The 14,217-nt window shown below is 55.5% G+C and overlaps 1 protein-coding gene across 2 annotated transcripts in view; it reads left to right on the forward strand.

The window, feature by feature from the left end:
* Positions 1-252: 252 nt before the first annotated feature.
* Positions 253-14,217, forward strand: part of ST3GAL2 (ST3 beta-galactoside alpha-2,3-sialyltransferase 2) — a 47,392-nt gene continuing 33,427 nt past the window's right edge. Inside the window, exon 1 of one of the 2 annotated variants that reach the window (XM_086349832.1) lies at positions 253-514. The gene's annotated coding sequence lies outside the window, so the exon portion shown is untranslated. The remainder of the gene's footprint in view (positions 515-14,217) is intronic. The other variant, XM_086349833.1, reaches the window with a different exon arrangement.

The following is a 14,217-nucleotide window of genomic DNA, read 5'->3' on the forward strand; positions in this document are numbered from 1 at the left end:
CCACACCCTGTCTCCGACGTCGGTACCCCGGCCTCAAGGGAGTGGAAACCTCCCATCCCCCTCCCCTCCCGCGCTGTAGACGCCCCGAGTCCCCAAGGGACTACAAAGCCCACAAGCGCGCGGGCTGGCGCGCTGTCTTCTGGGAGTAGTAGTTCCGCGCGCCGGGCTCTCCTGGCGGCGCAGCGCGCGCTGGACTCCATTTCCCAGGATGACTAGGCGAGCGGGGGAGGGGGCGGGGCAGGGCCGAAGGATGTGAGTGGGGAGGGGGCCCTCGCCCCCCGCCCCCACCCTTCCTTTCCAGTCAGGCTGGGTTGGGGGAGGGGCCGGGCTGAGGCGGCGGCGGCGGCGGCGGCTCGCTCGGGGCGGGTAAGGGCGGGACTGGCCCGCTGCGGGCGGACTGGGGAGCCGCTCAGCTAACGGGTCCGGACGCCGACAGAGGCGGCGGCTTTCTCTGCACCGGCGGCGGCGGCGGGAGCGGCGAGCATGGCCCGCGCGGCGCCCGGAGCTGACTGAGGTGCGCGGGCGGGCGGGCGGGATATAAGGCGTCCCGGGCCCCTCGCTGCCACGAACCCCCTCCGCGCGGGCAGCTGGCTCGACCAGCGGCCCAGACCCTCCTGGTCCACCCCGGCAACTTCCCCTGGGTCGGGGCGCTGGGCTCCCCCTTGGGGGCGGTGGTCCTCTTGCCCTGGCCTCCCTCCCGGTTGCCCGCCTTCTGCTCCTGCACCTCCAGCCGTTCCCACGCGCGGCTCTTCCACCCCATGGTGGAAGTCCCCAGCCCCCGCGCCCAGCCCCGAGAAGCGCTCCGTGCCCCAGTCGCGACTTCAGTCCACTGCCTAGTTCGCACCCCCAGCCCTGCGCGCGCTCCTGGCCTGTGCACTCCTTGGAGACCCTTGCCCCGCTTCTCCTGGCCACAGGCTGTCTTTGCACCATCAGCAGCTCTCTCCTCTTTCCCCTACCTGGCACTGCCCCCAAGCCATCCACAGTGGCCCAGTTCTCTCTGATGAGACCTAACAGCCTGACCTCGTTCCCACTTCGGAGAAACCGAGGCTTGGCACAAACCAGGAACTTAGCCAAGTCCATGCCCCAGCCCTGTGGGGCTGGTCTGAGCCCTTGCCTTGGCATGAGGGAGTCATTTCTTCCCTCCAGTCATTCCTCTGTGACTGGACCAAACTTCCCAGTTGCCTACTGCAGCTCTCTGCTGAGCTCACTTTAGTCTCCCTTTTGGCGTTTTCCCACTTCTGTTTCCCCCTCCTCCTTCCTGTATTTAATTTCTGGCCTCCTTTGCCTGTAGAGTCCCCCACCCATCACTCATTTACTCAAGTTAGCCTTTTGATTTCTATTTCTTGCCAACTGCATCCATCTCCCATCTTGCCTCTTGCTTTCAGCTACAGTAAAACACTGAAGAACAGAGTCTAAGGTGGTGTTGGGGGAAAGGGGAGAGGTGCTGGTGGTGGGAAGGGAGTGGCAGCCTCTTTCAGCTAAAGCTGCCGAGGGGGCTCAGGGCACTCTGGAGTCCCTCAGTAAGTCAGTCCTAGCCAGTGATGCACACTCCCATCTTGTCTTTGGGACAGTTGTCTGGAAGCTGGTTGGTCATTTCTTCCTCTCATTACACGTGGTGGACTCCACCATCCCTCCGAGATGGAGGGAACCTCCTACATTGGTGGAGATGGCGGCATAAGAGAAGTCTGGGAGACCACACCCCTAACCCTTATCTTGCTTCTGCTGCTAACTTTGGAGATGGTTGGTGGCAAAGGGAATAATGCTGCTAGGTGCCCCCTGAGCTCTTTGTGGAGGAAGACATAGTGACTGTAGGTGGTGATCTCAAGTTTAGTCGTGGTGTTCAGGGTTTGAAGGAAAGAGGGAGCCAGGGCTCAGAGAGGTGGTGGAGACTTGCCTGTATCTGGTTTTTTTTCTTTTGGTTTAGTTTTGTTTTCTTATCTTCCTTTGGCAGATTTGCCTATGGGTCGATCCCTTCCTAGCCCAGTTTTCAGCTTCTCAGTGGGAAGTTGGGGGAGGGAGGGAAATCTGTGAGCCATCACGAAGGCAGGCTCTGGGAGTTCCACTGGGGTCCTGAATGAGCAATCTTGATCTGAACCAGATGGTTCCCTGCTTCAGCACCCCCTCTCTCATCCCTCCCCCTTGGCTGTGAATAGGACGTCTTTAACCCTGTAACTTGAGAATGGAGGTAGGGGGGCCAGGGGGCCAACTGTCTGTGTGCGTGTTTATGTCTGCATCTGCGATCACCATGTGAGCTTGCCAGGGGCCTGTGGGAGTGACCCTACGTGGGAGTGCAGTGCCGGGATGTGCTGTGGCATGCTCACAGCCCTCTAGGAACTTTCCCAGCCCAGAGCCCACATGGGGTCAACTTCTCAGCTGCTAAGAACCGCTGGATGTGGCCTCATGGTCCATTTCCCCACAAGCCAAACCTCTGGACCTGAAAGATGCCTCAGGCGAGGATCACTCTTCTTTTGAAAACTACCTGCAGTTATGTGGAGTCTCAAAGAGCAGCCTAGGGTCGGGTGGGTTTCCTAGAATTGGAGTTCCTGCTTCCGAACTTGGAAAGAGAGGAGCTGGCGAGGGGAGGAGGAGCTGATTCCTTTGCTTCATTCTGTACCCCATCCTGTCTTGTGTATTGTGTACTTGATTTTGACCTCTTCCCCTCCGCCCCCGTTAGACTGTGAAAGTCCTTCAGATGTGCCCTTGTTTCTGAAATATCACCCCGCGGCTCGGTCCTTGGCACAGAGTAGGTGTTCAGTAATCCCCCTGAAGAGCTGTGTAAGGCGCATTTTGCTGGGCCCCACTCCCAGACATTTCTGATTCAGGCAGTCTGGGTGTGGCCTGAGATTTTATTTCTATCCGGCTTCCTGACCATAGCACTTGAGAACCACTGGTTTGGGGCCATGAGAGTTGCCTGGGTGATTAATCCAGGCCCATGTAAAGTCTTCAGAGAGGCTGCCCCCGACCTGGCTTCCCCACCCAGGACTGTTCTGGCAGCTTCCCTGGGCTGGTCTTTTCCTGCCATTCCCATGCTTTCCAGTGTTGGCTAGATTAATGGTCAGGGTGACTTGAGGGCCTGAGCTCCCAGTCCCCCTGTAACCACATAGCAGACACTGTGCTGTGGCCATTTGAAGGAAGGACCCCCCACCCCAACCACAAAGCAGGACGTTTAGGCACCAGGGCTTTGGGGAAGGACATGGGGAAGCAGACCCTGAACCAGGCACTCATCTGCCCTGTCCCTGAGACTGAGCAGGTTGGGTGCTGGCCATGGCTGCACACTGGACAGGATACCTGGGACTCTGAAACTGAGACAAACAGGAGGAACCCCTTACATTGTGCTTTAACTTTGCCACGCATTTTTTCACGTACTGTTTTTCAGGAGGTTTATAAGGCAGAGGTAGACCCAGGTGGGGTTACTAAGAAACAGAGATACTCTGTGGGTCACAACAGGCCCAGGGCTCATGATTTCAACCCGCCGAAAGAGCATCTGCTAACCCAGGAGCTGTGAATAGCTGGAGTGATGGCTGCTGTTCCCTGAGTGGTTACTTCTAGCCAGGCACCTGGCTGGATGTTCTTGCATGTAGGCGCGTCACATTCTCACAGCAGCGTTGCAGGGTTAGCACAGATGAAGAACTGAGGCTTACAGAACTTATGAGACTTGCCCATAAACTCAGCTGGTAAGTGGAGCATATGGAAGCCAGACAGGGTCTTTCTGACCCCGTGCTTTTTGTCCCTCACTGCCTGTCTTGCCCAGGAAACCTGTAATTGGCCTTTGAGTTGTCTGCCCACAAAGCCTGGTGAATTTATTGAGTCTGGAACTCTGCCAGCTGTTGTGGAGGAGAGGATGACCAAGTCTCTGTCCACCGGGAGGAGGGTAAGACAGGTACTCCGATGTCCGCGGTGGGAGGCAGAAGGGGTAGCCGGGGGCTTGTGGGTTTAGAGGAGGAGAGGTCATCCCCAAAGAGGGCTCAGAAGGGGACTCTGGGTTGGGCCCTGAAGGGGAAGGCAGAGTTCCAGCAGTGCCTGCAGGCCGGGGAACGTACTGGCCAGCAGGGGAAGGAGGGACCATAACGGCGTTTTCAGGGCATTTTCCCTTTTGGTTGGAGCATAGGAGAGGTATTTTAAAAAGAAGTTTGGTTACAAGCAACACCTTGCTGACTGTGGTAGGAAAGGACTTCATTGGAAGGCTATGGGAACTCCTAGAATCTGAGGAATGACTCGAGACCCGAGTCCCCTGCAGGGTCTTTTTTTAAAAGCAATTATCCGTCTTTTTTTCCTTCTAAATAGGTCTTTAAGAAATTATTTATTTATTTTATGTTTGCTGCTCGCAGGCTTTCTCTTGTTGCAGAGAGCGGGGCTGCTCTCCAGCCGCGGTGCGCGGGCTCCCCTCGCTGCAGTGGCTTCTTCTGTGGAGAACAGGCTCTGGGGCACGCGGGCGTCAGTAGTCGTGGTGCATGGGCTTGGTTGCTCCGTGGCAGGTGGAATCTCCCCAGACCAGAGATCAAACCCGTGTGCCCTGCATTGGCAGGCAGATTCTTAACCACTGGGCCACCAGGGAAGTCCCCCTCCAGGGTCTTGGAGTAGGGATGTCAGGAGCCAAAGGCCAGCCTCTTCAGGGTACCACTGGGGCCAGGATAACTGTTCCAGCTGTACTGTGGGATTTTGTCACCATAGGTTGGGAGTCATATCCCAGGGAGGAGATGTCTGGTTGCCCAGACTGGGCCATGCCTCCTCCCTTGGCCAGGGAAGGGCTGGTGACACAGTAGGCAGTCCCCCCAAACCGTATCCAAAAATTGGAGTCCCCAGAAGAAGAGGCAGTAGAGATTGCAAGAGATCAATCCCAGCACAGTGTTCAGTGAGGACTTAACTCGGCAGACGGCAGACAGAGGGCTTGTTTCCGACAAGTTTCTGAGCAGGCAGAGGGCAGCTGGTAGCAGGGTATGGCTGGGTCATAAGGAGACAAGGAAAGAAGGGAGGGAGGAAATGGAAAACTAGTTAGGGTCCAGGTGAGAAGTAATGAAGACTGGAACTTGGCAGTAAAAATGCAAAGAAGGGACTGATTCTAGAGAACTATGAAAGTAGGTATCTGGAACAGACAGTAAGTTGACTGGGGTTAGACACTTCCTTGCCTAGGTGAAGTCAGGTCCTTTAGCTGAAGTGGAGCAGTCAGGAGGAGGAGGAGTTTGCAGGAGATGAAGCATCCTTGCTTTGGAGGAGCTGTGTGCAGGACGCTGACAGCGCGCCCGGAAGCCTGGTTAGCTTGTTACTCTGGACTCCACGCTGCCTGCCTGAGGTTTGGGGCCTCAGCCCTGGGCGGGTGGGGCCCCACAGCCTCAGGGGCCCAGTTCATTCTGAAAGCAACTGGGGCTTTGTGGTCCATGCTCAGCATGCCTGCGTCTCTTCTTGTCTCTCCATTTCCGCCGAGGGTGGCCTTCGCCTTCCTCCCCCTTCCCCGCTCTCAGTTTCCATGCCCCAACTTTCCCCCACCGTGTTGTCCCAGTATCTGAGCCCTTACCAACTAAAGGAGCTGGCCCAGCTCTCTGGGGACCTGGGTTTTAGATTTTCCCCTCTTTTCTTTAGCAACAAGTTCTCACTATTAGGGCAGATATCTGCAAATGACATTTTGCACAGAGAGAAGGTGAACTTTGCCTGCTAGCTGAGGAGAACAGGCATTTCCTCCAGTTATGCTGGGCTTACCAGGGATGCCTGTATGTGTCCCTAAGCAGCCATTCTGGGGCACCTCTTGGTGCTTATTTATAAATCATGACTGTAATTACAGCGTATTGTCAGTCACACTTTTACGTTGCCATTGCAGACCTCTCCTAAGGCTCCAGGGCATAGGCTGGGCTTTGGGCCACCCCAACTTTCTAGCTGAGAACTGGAGAGGTTTCCTGCTTCAGGAATGGGAGAAGGACTTCCCCGGTGGTTCAGTGGTTAAGATTCCATGCTTCCACTGCAGGGGGCTTGGGTTCGATCCGTGGTTGAGGAACTAAGATCCCACATGCCACTCAGCCAAAAAATTAAATAAATATATAAGAAGAAAGTGAGGAAGGGAGCAGGGTTCTCTGTGAGGTGGGGCAGGAGGAGTGATGCTGAAGGGCACTTATCCCTGCAGGTTTTCAGAGAGGATCATCTTCCTGGGGTGAAGACTGTCCCCCTCAGTTATAGCTGTTAGCATTCAAATGAGTGTGCTTTTAAAAAAATTAATTTATTTTTTATTGAATTATATAATTATAATTATATAATTACTCTACAGAATTTTGCTGTTTTCTGTCAAACCTCAACATGAATCAGCCATAGTGGATGTAGTAGTTTTGCCATGCATGATATGAACACAGTGCCTGCTACCCGTGTACAATAAGGTGAACTAGGAACAAGAGAAATCTAGAGACAAATGTAATTTTTCCTTATTTTGCTGTCAGTACTAAATTTGTATTGTGAAATAATCATATTAAAACAACAGTTCTGCTATCAGATGTTGAAAAACATCCTCAAAGGGCTTCTTCCTTAAGGAGGATGTGACTGCAAATGAGGAAGCTCAGAGAGGGAAAGGGGTTGACTGACATCCCCCCCTGGCTGCTGAGGTGGGGGAGCGGGTAGCACAGGCGTCTCCTGCCTGGAGGGGCGTCTCTCCTGGTTTGATCATGCTTTCCCGTGCGCATGCTTTTTCCTTGTCTCCCCTTCTCTTCTTCCCTAGGCTCAGGGTGGGGAACAGGCAGGGGACACAGAAAGCAGCTCTGTCTGCACAGCTGAGGCGCGAGGCCCATCCTGCTCCTGAGAGGGGGGTTGGGGGGCAGAGGAGACCCTGAGGGGTCGGCGCATGACCCAGGGGGTCGGCGCAAGACCCAAGGACCACAGAGAGCAGTCCTCGCCCTTGCTCTCTGAGCCCTCCAGCTGTGGAGTCCTGGAGCAGAGGGCCGGAGGCAGGTCTGCAGCCTTCTGAGGGAGAAAATCAGCAACGAAGGCAAATCACTAATTGGTCTAGAGGGGACTGCTCTGATGAAGAAAAAATCAACAAGTTTTCCGTGTGGTTTAAAGGAATTTGGGGGGGGGCGGCGTGAGTAGTGAAAGGGGAAGTTGAGAGGTGATGGTGGGAAGAGGAACAAGGGGGGGCTGGAGGGTTGGCCTGGGGCTTCCCCCTCCCTGCCCGTGTCACCCCGCAGCCCCACCCTGCTCCGCCACTCCCTCTCCCTCCTCCTTCCTCCTTTTTTATTGACATATAACTGACATATAACATTATACTAGCTTCAGGTGTACAACATAACGATTCCACACTTGCATACTCTGTGAAATGTCTACAAATTAGTTAACGATCTGTTACCACGCATAGTTACTACCTCCTTCCTTCTTTGTGGGGAGGATCCCTTTGGGTTTGCAAGGGACTCTCCCTGACCTTTGAGTAGAGTTCCCCCCAACCTCAAGTTCAGTTGAAAACAAAATACTTGTCGTTTGATGCTGGTGGAACCAGAGTCAGGAGAAAATGAAAGTCTCTGTGGCCCCTGTGCTGTGTCCTCTGCCCGAGCAAGTGAGCAGGCAGCAGCCAGAGGGACCGGGGCTGTGCCGCAAGGCAGAGGAGGGGCGGGAGCCCAGTCCTGTCTCTCTTGGGTTTTCTTGGGAGCCGTCTGAGGCCATGGCAGCTGCAAGGGGCTTTCCAGCAGTTGGCCTTCTCTCTGTTCTGTCCTGTCCCAGAGGGCTTGGTATCTTCCCCGGGCCACACCTGTGTAGCTTCTGGCCGGTTCCTGGGTCCTCTGGCATGGCTCAGGAGACCCCAAGTGTCACAGGCAGGGGGAGACAGGAAAGCTTGAAAGGGGTTAGGAGAGTCATGGGGACCCCTGTTGCGGGCTTCCCAGGTGGCTCAGCGGTGAAGAATCTGCCTGCCAGTGTAGAAGTTGTCAGTTTGATCTCTGAATCAGGAAGATTCCCTGGGGAAGGAAATGGCAACCCAGTCCGGTGTTCTTGGGTGGGAAATCTCATGGACAGAGGAGCCTGGTGGGCTGTAGTCCATGGAGTCACAGAGTCAGACTCAGCTTAGAGACTAAACAGCAGCAGGAAGAGTTCAGGCTTTTCCAGTGTAGGGGAGCCAGCGTTGGTACTTCCTTAGGAAGGTGCTGTGAAATGGGTGCTGAGTGACCCAGGGCAAGTTGCTGCCCCTCTCTGGGCCTCAGAGTCCCCTCATCTGTAAATACAGAATTTAAAGATCTGTTCACGGATTTGCTGTCAAATCGTCCAGTAGGCCAAACAGAGGAATGCCATACCCTGAGAGGGGAGATAGTGCTGGGAGCCCAGGACACCACCATGGGGTCCAGGAGTCGCTGAGAATTGGTCCAACCTTTCTGCTGACCAGTTGGACGTATTGCGCAGCAGCCAGCCTGCTCTGGCTTCTCTCTGGAGAACTTGGGCTCCTGCAGCTGAGGGAGCTGGCCCCTGCCTCCTGTTGTCCTCATCCCCCTTCCCGAGCGTCGCTCTGCCTCTGTCCTGGGTTCAGGCAGAGAAAAACCCCTCCGGTCTCTCATCACATCCATCTCTTCCTATACTGGCCACTGGTTAGGCTTTGGAGTGACTGTGTATAGGCTTCCTGTTTCTGCTCCCAATCCCCTCACCTCCTTCCACCTTGGGCTCTGCTTTAGTGAGAATTTCCCCCCAAAGCCAGCTTTGGGGGTTAGATCACAGGCTGAAGATGGGAGGTGCTGGGTCAGTAGCGCAGACTCTGGGTGGGCCTACTGAGGGTTGAGAACTCGCCTGGAAAGAGGGGTGGAGCAGAGGTTTTTAGGAGAGCAGAGGATGGCGGTGAGACCAAGCCACACACAGCGTGACGCAGAGGCCTGACCGGAAAGGCCAGGGGATCATGGGCCGGGGGAGGCCAGGGTGGGCCGAGCATAGAGTTTCATTGCCCAGGAAGGAGGGGCAGGATGGGGGTGCTGGCCGACAGGCAGACCCCCGAGACTGCCCTGGCAGGAAGGGAGGCCCCGGCTCTCTGGGCTGGGCCGGTCACACAGCATTGTGCCCAAGTGTGGGCAGGGTTGTTAATGACTGTTTGTTCTCCACAGGCTGTGAGGCTGCCAAGGGTCAGTCCGATAAGAGGGAAGAGCTGGACTCCTCGAGGTTTATCCTCCCACCAGCTGCCTCCTTTCCGCTGGCCTCAGATACTGACAGGCTATTGTGGCCCTGCTCTCTCCCCTTCCTGACACATACCGCCCCTGGCTGTGGCCCAGCTGGGCTTCCCCTGCCTGGCCTCCAGCTCCCGTTCCCATCTGGGGTCAGATGAAGCCTGCGCTGGGGGAGGGGTCAGTCCTAGAAGGCTGAGCCAGTTCCGAGTCAGCCTGGGGGTGGGAGAACCCAGGGGGTGGCCAGGGCTCTGGAGTGAGCAGCCGCTCCTAGACCTGCCTGGTTCATGTTGGCCTCAGGGTTACCCCCGGCTCCACCATCCAGGCCATGGGGTCTTGAGGGAGCCCCACCTTTACCCCAGAGCTTTGGAAGGTCTGGTTCTTCCTCTGAGAGGAATAGAAATGGGGATCTGAAGGAACTTGCATTTGGGAAGATGATTTGGCCTGTCTGTGGAGAATGAATTGGTGGGAGGGAGGTCTCTAGAGTAGATCTGGCGCTTTAGTAGTTCAGGGGCTACTGTAGGTAGAAGATGGCAGTTCTTGGTTAGAAAAAGAGTGGCAGATGTGGAGGAAAGTAGAAAAGGGAGAGATTTAGGTGGGAAACCTCAGGTGGACTTTGTAATAGGTTGGCTGAAGGAGGTTAAAGGAAAGAAGGGGCATAAATGACTTCCAGGTTTCAGGGTTGGATGGGTGATGTCCCTTTGCTGACACTGGGAATACAGAGGGAAGTTCAGGTTTTGAGGGCTTAGAGTGTGGGTGAGTTTGGCATTGTGAATAGAGTGAGTTTGAGGTACTGTTGGTACGTGTAAGGTATCTCATCAGAGGGGTGGCTGCTAGAAGTGAGTGGGATGGGTAGATGGGTAGAATTCAGGGTAGTGTCTGGCAGCATTTAGAAAAGTCAGACATGACTCTTAATAGGTTGAGAAACAGATTTGGAAAGGGTTTCTTCCCCCAAATCCATTGCCAGACAAGGAATGGAGCCTAGGGTCCCAACTCCCCATTGCAATCCATGTCCAGGGTGGTCTTCTCTTGCCCTGACCACTTCAGCCGGTTCAGGGCCCAGAGGGCAGCACCCTCCCCTCCAGAGTCTTGCTCGTGGTTGGGGGACTTTGGCTGTGAGCAGTCCTAACCCCAGGCCACCCAGAAAGACTACATACATCAATGGCTCTACCACTGTCTGTGCATCTGGGCAGTGTCCCTGGCTGGAGAAGGGTGTGAGTCCTGGCCAGGGAGTTCCCAGAGTCACCACTGGGAAGCCCACAATCACTCTGTGCCTGAGGGCCTCCGAGCTGGACAGACTTAGCGAGGGCAGGGTTTCAGGGCCAGGTTCAGGGCAGCCCTTTTGCACTATGTGGCAAGTGATATTGTAGTGGTTTTTAAAAATTATTTTAAATGAAATGGAAAATAGTTGTACACGTGTGCAAGATTGTATCAGTTGGACTTCTTCAATCACAGCAGCCGAAAGCCAGCTCTAAAGGTGCTTTGATGAAAGGGAGCCGGTTGACTCATACCTGAGGGAACGGCTAGCCACATGCAGGGAAGGGAAGAGCTCAAACAACAGCCGCCTCACCCTGCCCTTCTCTGTCATGACACCTTGCTCGCCCCCCACGTGGCAGAAGGTGCCTGCCAGCAGTGCAGGCCTCTGCCTTCTCTGCATCCCGTCCAGGACTGCCACGGGACTCCTGGGTTCACTTGGAATTGGGGCCCTCACCCAGCCCTGGATCAAGAACTATGCTGTGCTTAGTCCCTAAGTCGTGTCCGACTCTTTGTGACCCCATGGACTGTAGCCCGCCAGGCCCATCTGTCCATGGGATTCTCCAGGCAAGAATACTGGAGGGTTGCCATGCCCTCCTCCAGGGGATCTTCCCAACCCAGGGATCAAACCCAGGTCTCCCGCACTGCAGGCAGATTCTTTACCATCTGAGCCACCAGGGAAGCTGGCTGGCTGCATTTGGTGCTCTGATTAGGCACAGAGATGGAAGTTTGGGGAGAGATGATGCTCCGAAGGAAGATGGGATTGTCGTCCATTCTAAGGGCATTGTGTATTGAGGGGATAAGCAGAGCTAAGTGTGCGTGTCAGAATCACACCGTAGGCAAACTTACAAGGATTTGTTGCCATTTATTCACTCACCTTGTTAAAAGCTGAATGCTGGAGTATAGAATGGGACTTCAGAATCACAGTCACTCCATTTATAGATCGGGAAGTGGGAGTTGAGACATTTGCCTAAGATCCTCAAACCACTAGGTAGAGGCACTGAGTCCAGGAAGCCAGGCCGTCTATCTGATTTGCAGATGGAGGCTTTTTCCAATAGGAATGGCATCGTCACGGGAGGAGCTCCCTGCCGCACCCCCCGTGCCCTGGCTGCCCATCCACGGAAGTCCTGCATCCCCTGGACTGCAAGAGCAGACACAGGCGGCTCATGGCAAGTGGTCCCTTCCTCGTGGTGGCCCACGAACATCTGCTTGGTGGATGGTGTTACGCAGGCCTCTGTCTGGGCTGCGGGGGTCGTTCACTCTGCGTGTTCAGCCAGCTCCCTTGGCCCGACTAGGCCTGCCTGTGCCCTGGAGAGGCCCCCATCCTCTCCCGCCTGCCCTGTCACCTTGGCTTCTGAAGTGCCCACCCTCCTGTGTGTTTCCTGCTGAGACCCCGGTGAGGACGTAGCTCCAGGGCCGCTGCGCTTCCTGGGGTGAGTGGGGTACTTCCTGCTGGACAGGGTCGTGCCCCGCCCTGTCTTCCCCCTTAGAAGATGATGCTCAGGACAGCAGTGCCGGTTTCAGGTACAGAGACAACTTTGGCCTCAGTTTGCCCGTCACTTCCAATTTGTGGGGGTACGGAGGTTTGACTCAGCCTAGCAGAGCCAAGAGTGGCGTGTTGTGGAAAGAACTCTGTGGGGATTCCCTGGTGCTCCAGTGGTTAGGACGCCACAGTTTTCGCTGCTGAGGGCCCAAATGCAATCCCTGATGGGGAACTGAGATCCTGCAAGCCGTGTGCTATGGCCAAAAACAAAGCAAACAAAAGCCCACAGGGTGAGACCACCACAAACCCAGCAGAATGGCTAGTCTCCTGAGCTGTCTGCTGACCCAGCCTGGCCAGCGCGCTGTATCTGCCCCACATGCCTAGCTCCCACAGGTGCTCTGGCCCACCTGTTTCTGCCTGGGGTCCTGTTCTCAGAGATCGGCCAGCCTGGGCCAGGCCTCCTGCTCCACAGTGTCTGCACTCATCCCTGCCTCCTCCTCTCTGTGATGCTGAAACCCAGCGGTACCTCGGGTAGGTAGTGCCTTGCAGCTTACGGTCATCACTCACTGCATCTTGACGGTGACTGTGAGGTAAGCAGGGCAGCAGGCGTCGTCATGCCCATTTTACAGATGGAGGACCTGAGTACCAGAAAGGTGTGATTTGCCCAGATTCGCCAACTTTCAGATAGAGCCAGTCCTGGAACTGAAGTCCAGAGTCCACTGGACTAAACTCACAAACGTGTTGAAGTGGGGCTGCCTCCTCTCACCAGGCGAGGGGCTTGGGAGGAGGCCCTGGGCCCGCCCTCTTCACAGCCCCAGTCACCCTATGACCCAAGCTCCAGACAGGCACCATCGTGTTGGCCAGCCCTTGGGAACCCCAGGGCAGGTAATTAAGCCAGTCGAGAGGTATCCCTCCCCTGGGACTCTCGTGGTCTCCCTATGCCTCCTCTCCATGTTCCCCAGAGTTGACACCAGTAATACCATGATGTCCATGATTACTGGACATCCTGACCAGCAACATCAGGATGTCATGACAGTTTTTATCTTAGCAGGGAGTGTATAACTCAGGCCAAGTCCGGGAGGGTCAACCACTCTCTGCAGATGGGACTAGGGAGGGCTCCTTGCTCCCCAGCCTGGCTCCGCTCACCCCAGGGCAAGGGGCCGAGGCAGGGCGAGGGGAAGGCTGCCTTTGCGGTCCTCACGGCAGCTGACATTGCCACTTGGCTGAAGTGGTAAAGCAGATTACCTGCCTAGCAACCTTGGGGCTCTTTCCCCCCAGGGGTTCTGCCTGGGTCATTCACAGCGTATTATCAGCTCCGCGGGGACAAGGACGGTGGCTTAGCCAGAGCCAGGGAGGAACGGAAGCAGGTGTGCACTGGTCTCGACAGTTTACCAGCCACCTGCTCTCTGCCCCCTGGAGCTGACTGTTAGTGAGCCCGGGGTTAGTGCGGGCACAGGGCAGGACTGCGTCCGAGGGGGTTGGCGCTCGGAGCGCCTCTGTGGCACTGGGCAGGGTGCAAGCTCAGGGCCTCTGACTGGATCGCACAGCTCTGCCTTCTGCTGGAAAAGTGACTCCGGAGGATGCAGGCTGAGCGAGGGGCCCACCCCTGGGCTTCTCTGCACCTCCAGTCCCTGGGGAGAGAGACGACATCGCTCCCTTTAATCTCCTGGTCCAGGCGTGGATGCAGACACCTCCTTTGGGTTTTCATTAACATAACTGTCACAGGCTGACCTTTCCAGAAGACATTAATAAATATAAAAGGAGAATAAAAGAAAGCTAAAGATAAGGTATATGAAAAATAAAAACAGTCTGGCTCACAAGGGACAGGTTCCTGGTTTGTTTCCTGGGTTTTCGGGGTACTCTCCCCACTGGAGATATGCTCCCCTAGCATGGAGCACACCGCTGCATGCCTTTCTTCAGTCTCTGGTCTCCTAGCACTGACCTGTCTCCCTAAGGAGCCCTGGTGCTTGTCCTGCCTTGAGTCCTCCCCAGACCAGGTGGGTCATCTCTTCTCGTTGTTATTCAGTTGCTAAGTTGTGTCTGATTCTTTGCAACCCCAGAGACTAGAGCATGCCAGTCTCCCCTGTCCTTCACTGTCTCCCAGAGTTTGCTCAAAATCCTGTCCATTGAGTCGGTGATGCTGCCTAACCATTTCATCCTCTACCTTCTCCTTTTGCCTTCAGTCTTTCCCAGCACCAGAGTCTTCCAGTGAGTCAGCTCTTCACATCAGGTGGCCAAAGCATTGGAGCTTCGGCTTCAGCATCAGTCCTTTCCAGTGAATATTCAGGGTTGATTTCCTTTAGGGTTGACTGTGAGGGAATGTGGCTCCTTCCCAAGGTCCCCCAGGGAATTGGCACCGACAGGGCTGTACCTGTAACA

Source organism: Bos grunniens, chromosome 18 (assembly GCF_055505025.1).
Source record: "Bos grunniens cultivar Pamir isolate PY7600 chromosome 18, Bosgru_T2T1.0, whole genome shotgun sequence".
NCBI classification, from domain to species: Eukaryota; Metazoa; Chordata; class Mammalia; order Artiodactyla; family Bovidae; genus Bos; species Bos grunniens.